Source organism: Capsicum annuum, unplaced genomic scaffold (assembly GCF_002878395.1).
Source record: "Capsicum annuum cultivar UCD-10X-F1 unplaced genomic scaffold, UCD10Xv1.1 ctg81284, whole genome shotgun sequence".
In the NCBI taxonomy this organism is placed as follows: Eukaryota; Viridiplantae; Streptophyta; class Magnoliopsida; order Solanales; family Solanaceae; genus Capsicum; species Capsicum annuum.
The window spans coordinates 27,715-36,265 of NW_025891995.1; positions in this window are offsets into that span (position 1 = coordinate 27,715).

Here is an 8,551-nt window from a genome sequence, read left to right on the forward strand (position 1 = left end):
ATAACAAATACTTGTGAAATTTTTTTAAGTGGTCTCATATAATACGTTAAGTTAATTGAAAACATCAGAAAATAATTTATCATTTTATGGCTATTTTATCCTTTTTATTAAATATTATTAATTTTTTAATACTTAAATGACTTATAAAAACGTTCTAAAATAATTTATTATTTTATGTCTATTTTATTTTTTATGAAATATTATTAATTTTTTAATACTTAAATGACTTATATAATGATTAATTATGAGTGATATAGTAATATCATGGTTGAAGTAGCTGAAGATGTCATGTTATAAATGTCTATTTCAAATTTTTTATTAAATATTTTTAATTTTTTAATACGTAAATGATTTATAGTAATAATTAATTAGGGGTAATATAGCAAAATCACAGTTGAAACAGACATGTCATAAATATTTAATTTACTTTTGTCAATTAAATAGCATTAATTTTGAAATACATAAATGACTTATAATAATTAATTAGGGATGATATAGTAAAATTACAGGTGAATAATATAGTAAAAAATCACGATTGAAGCAGCTGGAGTTGTCATGTCATAAATGTCTATTTTTAATTTTTTATTAAATATTTTTAATTTTTTAATATATACATGATCTATAATAATTAATTAGGGTTAATATAGTAAGAATCAAGGTTGAAGCAGGCATGACATAAATATTTGATTTATTTTTTAAATTAAATAATATTAATTTTGAAATATATAAATGACTTATAATAATTAATTAGGAATAATATAGTAAAATTATGGATGAAGCAGCTGAAGTAGGTATGAAAAGACGACAATGCCCCTAGGTGGTGATGCAGGCATGTCATCCATCTCCTGTGTGGTTATCACCACTTATATAACACTTATATAATAGTAGTAGATACATGTAAATGATCCATCCTATGAATTCCATTATCCTTAAATACTTTTCCACAATATACTCACTTTTAACTGCACCCCTCTCCCTACTCTTAAACATTAGACAATATTTCCACGTCGGGTCATTTTTTTTGTTGCATGCATGAGCCGTATCTTATACTAGTTCATAACACAATTACGTCGATTGCATATCAATTGAATGTGATGTTATAAGACAAATCAGATCTAGCACATACGTTTGATCCATTGATATTATCTTAAAGATTAATCACTATAGAAGAAAAGAAATCCAACTAATCCAAGATAAGAAGCACTCAACATCTTATATTTACTGCAAAAAATAATACAGAAACATTTAGAAAAGAAAATTAAAATAAAAATTTCACCCAAACTTCAATTAATTGCATAACGTATAATACAACATCTCACGAATTATTCAAAGCCAAGGTGACAGTTGAACTTTACGCATGTCATTATATCAAACAACTTACTTTAAATTTATCTAAAGTAAAAAAAAAAAAAGAAAGAAAAAAAGAAATATACCTTATGTTGAAACATCGTATATAAAATATGAGCAACTTCATAACCTGAGAATCAAATCTCTCATAGTAACGATGTTACATTATACAAAGAAGGGTTGAGGGTTATCTCATGTGAAAATAATTCTTAACAAAATAAAGAAGAAGCCGCGAACTCGAAATCACGAACCAAACCTCAAACTCTTTCCTTTTATTTTTTTTTCAATCCTCTTCTTTCTCACTTAGTTTTTCCTTTCTTCTCCTTTCTTTTTGCTTTGTTTTTCTTTTCTTCTGTTTCTTTTTCTCTAATCCCCTTTTCAAACTTCTTCCTTTTCTTCTCCTCCCCTGTAATGTTCTTCCCCTTTTGTTGTGTATATATATCAGTGCATATGTGTGTGTCGTGTGTTGTGTGCATGGGTGGCGGAAAATGTGGAGAGATGGGGTAATGGGTAGCTTTTAGGTAATGGGTGTTGTGTCGTTTAGTGAAGGAAAATATGGAGAAATGAAGTAATGGGTAGCTTTCAGGATTATTTTTTTTCAATATTAATATAAAAATAAGAATGATAAAATCCATTTAAAATTAATAAAAATATACATAAGTTAAATTGCTTGTCTTAGAAATACGATTACAAAAAATATTAATATCACTAGATTCTTTATTAAAAGTTAAAAGAACAAGACAAATATACTTTTTATTATTATTATTATTTTTAAAATAGATAAATAAATACATAAATTATAATAAAATAAAAGCTTATTAAAATGTGATTTCATTTTTGTAGTTTTCAAAACTTTTAACAAACCTTTTAAAATAAGATAAACTTAAAATATCTAATTTAGACCTAAAAAAAATAAAAAATTAAATATTAAAATGATATAAAAATATTAGATTTAGTCAAAAATTAGGTGTTTACATTCAGTAGTTGAAAGTTATAGAAATGAGGATGATGTAATGACATCCTAGAAGAAATACAATCAAGATATCTAGGATAAGGTAGAAATAGCTTCTCTGAAGAACAAGTTGCAGGTAGCGAATTCTTGAATATAATGCAAAATAAACATAAATTTCGAATATATGGAGTAAAGCCTTAGATACTCTACAATCCCATACCTAAATTCACATACAAATAAAGCTATGACAATAAGCTAACATTAATTACTTCCAAAAAATCTTGTGTACCTCACTGTTTGCAATCAAACAAATTGTATTGTTTGTTCTCTGACTACACATTTATCATAGTACATATTAAGGATTACAATGTATATGTACAAAATGAGCCAAGCATATACTATACTATTGGAACCAAGAGTTTTATTGACAAAAGCAATAAAGTAAAAAATAAATTTTTACATGGGTAATTTATGGCAGCAACGATTTTATTTCCCTAATTTGTATACAAGTCAGAAAGTTTATTTCTTTTCATACTTATTGTTAGGAATAGGATAAATATAGTAGGTATATATTAAGTGTATATTTTTCAATAGGGTAAATATGGTAAGTATATATTCAGTTGGTTAGAAGTTTTTGTATATATACGTCCTTGTATTACAGAGAAATTGATTCAATACAATCAATATTTTTCCAATTCTTACATGGTATCAAAGCCTTAGGGTTGATCCTTCCTTTCATATCGTTTTCAATCCGTGTTATTTTTTTTTCTCCCTCTTTCTCATCTTTTTGACAATGGTAAGTCCAACAGCCCATGAAACAGCAGCAATAGCTACTGGTAACACCAAGGATGCAACCAACTCTACCTTGGCTGATTCCACCCACTCGTACTACCTTCACCCTTCTGACTCACCGGGAATAATACTGGTGAATGTAGTTTTTGATGGAAAGGGTTACGGAGGATGGCGAAGAGTTATACGCATCGCACTGTCTGCTAAAAATAAGCTAGGGTTCATTAATGGGAGTTTTACTCAACCAGAGTCCTCTTCTCCTCTTTTTCAACCATGGAGCCACTGTAACGACATGGTAATCTCGTGGATCTTAAACTCTTTGTCAAAAGATATCGCAGAGAGTGTGTTGTACTCCAAAACAACACATGAAATTTGGAACGAGTTAGAAGACAGATTTGGACAATCAAACGGTGCTCAACTCTATCAGCTTCAAAAAGAATTGAGCGGGCCGATTTAAGGAAATTCTGACATTCTCGGATACTACACTAAGGTAAAAAGGATCGGGGATGAGCTTGATGCTCTCAATACTTGTGTGCACTGCAGTTGTGATTGCACCTGTGGGAGGAAATCCAAAACCCTCAAATCACTTCTGGATGGTCGTTTAATCCAGTTCTTGATGGGTCTTAACGACACTTATACCTCTGTTCGAAGCAATATTCTAATGATCTCTCACCACTTCCTAGCGTTAGTCAGGCTTACTCACTTCTTATCCAAGATGAAAAACAAAGTGAGATACATGTGAGCAAATATCCCATTGAATCAGCTTTCCTGGAAGCAAATCAACAACGAGGAAATCAAAAAAATAATAGGCCAGACAATAAGTTTAAAGGATATTCTGAGGAAAAGAAGAACAACATGTTTTGCAACTACTGGAAGAAACTTGGTCACACAATCGACCATTGCTATAGGTTAAAAGGATTCCCTCCTAATTTCAAGTTCACTAAGCCTAGGAGGTTTCAAGGAGGGCCATCCAGTAACCAAGCAATGGCTTCAGAGGAAACAGGAAAAGAACAAATGTATGACATAGATTCTTCAGGGAAAAATATCACACAAAAGCAGTTTTCTCAACTTTTTCAACTGCTTCAACAGGTGAAGTCTGGCCAACAGGAAGAACATACCTCTGATGCTAATGCTACTGCTAATTGTGCTGGCATAATCTAGCCTCACTTTAATCCTCTTTCGTGCTTTTCACGTATTGATTCTAGTTCCTGGATCTTGGATTCACGAGCTAGAGAACACATGACATACGGAAACTCTATTCTCTCTGATATTAGACCTTTACTTAAACCTGTCTTTGTTAATTTGCCAAATTCTCAAAAGGTCAGAGTAAATCAAATAGGAATGGTTAGAATTCTTCCAAATTTAACACTAAAAAATATCTTGTTTGTTCCAGATTTTAGATTCAATCTTTTATCTATTTATCGGCTAACCAAAACTCTTGATTGTCACTTACTCTTTTGTTCTTTTGCTGCACTCTTTCAGGCCCCTTCAATGAAGAGGCCCATGGTACTTGGTAGAGTGCAAGATGGTTTATATTTTCTCAAGTCATTCCCAATCAAGCAACGTTCAGTTTCTAAGCCAATTATTCAGCAAGTTTCTCAGTTTTCTTCTAGTTGCATTAGTCAAAGTGATACTCAAGCTTTTCATTCAGTTTCTAAGTTAAGTTCAGATGTAAGCCTTTGGCACATGAGATTAGGGCATATGCCCCTCTCGAATATGAAGAATATTTCAAGTTTGCAGTTTTTGTCTCCATCTAATTCTTCTACTCCTTATGATATTTGTTTTAAAGCTAGACAATGCAAATTACCTTTTCAATCAAGTCATATTTCCACTACTTCTATTTTTAAGCTCATTCACATTGATATAAGCTTTTAGATTTCACTACTAGGAAAACTATTATTTCTAGGAATGTAATATTTATGAAACAATTTTTCCCTTTTCAGATCAGTTTGCTTTCCACTCTAATTTTCCCTAACTACTCTACCATTCCATTCATCGAACCTTCTATTAATTTTTTCTTGTCTAAGCACATTGTCCAATCTACTCATATCAGGGAACAATTTTCTGTTTTATCTCCCATTTTTGTTAATCCAGTTATTCATGTTCCTGTCAATCCAATTGAACAAGTTCCTACAAATTTTATACCAAGTACTGCGCCTATTATGCCTTCTACACAACCAACTTTAAGGAAATCCACCAGATCGCACACTAAACCTTCTTATTTGGAGGATTATGTGTGCAATCATGTGTACTTAACTAATCTTACATATACTTATTTTGACGGTTCCTTTAACCCCTCAGTTTGCCTATTTCTACTCTAACTTTTTCTAATCAGTCCCTCATTCATTCCCTTTCCAGCATTGTTGAACCTAATCATTTTTCCTAGGCTGTTTTACACCCATGTTGGTAGGAAGCAATGGCTAAAGGGTTTTAGGTTTTGGAATCTAATAGAATATGGGATGTTGTTGAATTACCCAAAGGGCACAAAGCATTACCTTATAAGTGGGTTTATAAGGTTAAATATCGCTCTAATGGGAATGTTGAAAGATATAAAGCACGACTGGTGGTTAGGGGAGATACTCAATGAAAAGGCATAGATTTCACTGAGACTTTCTCCCCCGTAGTTAAGATGACTACTGTTCGGTGTCTTTTGGCTATTGTCGTTAAAAAGGGATGGAATTTGAATCAATTAGACATGAACAATGCATTTCTTCATGGAGACCTACAAGAAGAGGTCTATATGAAGTTTCCTCCGGGATTATGTGCTCCTAGTCCTAATCATGTGTACAGGTTGCGTAAATCTTTGTGTGGGCTGAAGCAAGCTTCTCAGCAATGGTATGCTTGACTCACTGCAGCCCTTAATTTCAAAGGATATTCTCACTCTTTAAATGACTACTCCCTATTTTATAAGAAATCTGACTCTTGGATCACTATATTCGCTGCTTATGTCGAAGATATTTTGGTCACTAGCAACGACCCTGCTAAAATTTAAATTCTGAAAGCATTTCTTGATTCAGAATTTCAAATCAAAGATCTTGGCTGCGCAAGTTATTTTCTTGGCAAGGAAATCATTCGGGAACAACATGGTTTGATTCTGAGTCAACAAAAATTCACATTAGAATTGATTTCTGAGTTTGGTTGTGCTGATCTCCAACATGTTAACTCTCCACTAGATCCTAATTGCAAGCTTCGTGTAGATTTAGGTGATCTTCTTTGAGACCCTACCATTTATCGAAGACTCGTTGGTAAACTTAATGTAACGCCCCAAAAAATGGGTCCCGAAGCGTCACACGGTGCTTGAGGCTGCGAGTAGCCCAAAGCTAACCCTTTGAGCCATTTTTATTCAGTTCAACACAAATCAACGGGGTTTTCATAAATAACCCTCAAATATCAACAGAGTAATCATCATCCAAGAATATTTGAATTTCAGAAAGATAACAAAATACGACTTATTAGTCAACTCCCATCATCTATACTAGTCTGACAAGCCTCTAAGAAAATCAATAAAACCAACGAGTCATTGAGACATGCTCCAACTGACTCATACTCAGTTATCAAATGTAAATAATTCCGTGAAACCAACATCAGACATCACGTTCTCAGAACATGAGGACTCACCACAACAGAGGATGTAGAACAGCGTGTCCGAAGAATCACTGTCGAACCTGGAACTGAGCACCTGAATCTATATTTCGAGAAAATACAGCCCACATCCAAAAATATGGGTCAGTACCATGGAAAGGAACCGAGTATATGGGGGTGTATGCAATTGTATAAACATCATCATCATAAATATTTATAAGAGTTATGCAGGATGTATGAAAGACTCACATAGCCCGAAAAAAATTATCATAATCATGAGAGGATGAAGTAAGTATAGTAACACATGTGAGTCATCATATAATTTGTCAATCACTTTCAGTTTATCAAGAATATCAATTCTCATAATGTAAATATCATTTAAATCTTTTGAAAGAATAACTTTCACAATTTCACTTTCAAATCACTTCACCATTCACCATAGACACAAGGAAACATACACACACTGGGAGATCCTATAACCGACATAAACCATGTGAGCTACAAGGAGTCCAACGTACAACCCACGTTGGGGAGAGCCGTCCTATCCTTGCCATCGGAGTAGGACTATCGATATCAAATCCACACAAACTAGTGATCACTATATAAATCAGCCTCAGGCTCACTCCTACAGGGGCACGTAGTTCTAGGGAAGTAAGGTCGTTTTATACCTCCCACTCGGTGCTAAAGGTTTCTCCCGGACTTAGCTCAGATCATTTCAAAGACAATCCACAACAAAACAATTTCAGTAATATATAAATATACATCGGGATCCATCATGCTTCCCATCTATCAAAATCAACCACGTTGTGGATTTCTTTCATACTCGAGTTCAAAACAACTCCATTAAGACCAAAAGGTCAAATCATTCAAAATATCTCAAATATTCAACATCAACGTGCTTATAACACACACTTTCTCAAAAAAACACAATTTTTAATGGGGATTCACGACCCAACTATCAAAATCATGATAAATATCGTTCAAGATTCATGCTTTATATCACCACACATGTAAATTCATCTTTCAAAATCATAAACATCAAGATTCCATAATAATCATCATAAGATATGGGTTCATGCTTCAAATTCATAAAAATCAAATAAAATTCATGCCTTTGTAAAGAAAATTACTTTTGGGCACAAGAACGAAAGAGAGTTCTTGTTGAAAAACCCTACATACCTTGAATGATGAACTTTAGATCGATACTCATTTTTGAGATGTTAATCGTGCATTTGAATGATGGTTCTTAGAGTTCTTGAACTAGGAACTTGGAATCTTGAATAAATTTGCAGAATTAATGGTGAACTTTGGAGGTTCTTGAAGTTGGATGTAGGAGCTTAGGATTTTCTTTTTGAGGGAATTTGATGAAATATAACATATAATGCTTCTAATAGGCTTTAATATAGGGTTTGGACGAATTTTGGGTGAGGGGGATAACAAAACGCCCCTAAAAATTAAAAAATTCTCGAATCTGTCCTTTGGTGAACTGTTTTGATAGTCTGAAGTAGATCAACCATAACGTTTTACTTCGATATCCAAATTGGATGAAACTAATTTCATTAGAAAGAGAACTCTCATATCTTTCCGTTGATATATAGTATCTCACCCAGATCATTGTGTACAAGGAGTTATGATTGTTTGAAGTTGACCCAAAAATTCACTTTTGATATGTTGAAGTAGATCGACCATAACTTTTTGCTCCGATAGACAAATTGGATGAAACCAATTTCATTGGAAAGAGGACTCGCAGAGATTTCCATTGATATATAGTAGATTACCTAGATCATTATGTACAAGGAGTTATGATCATTTAAAGTTGGAGCAAAAATACGCCAGGCCTCAGTACTTTTTCCTGCACGTTTTACTGTTCACTACTATTCA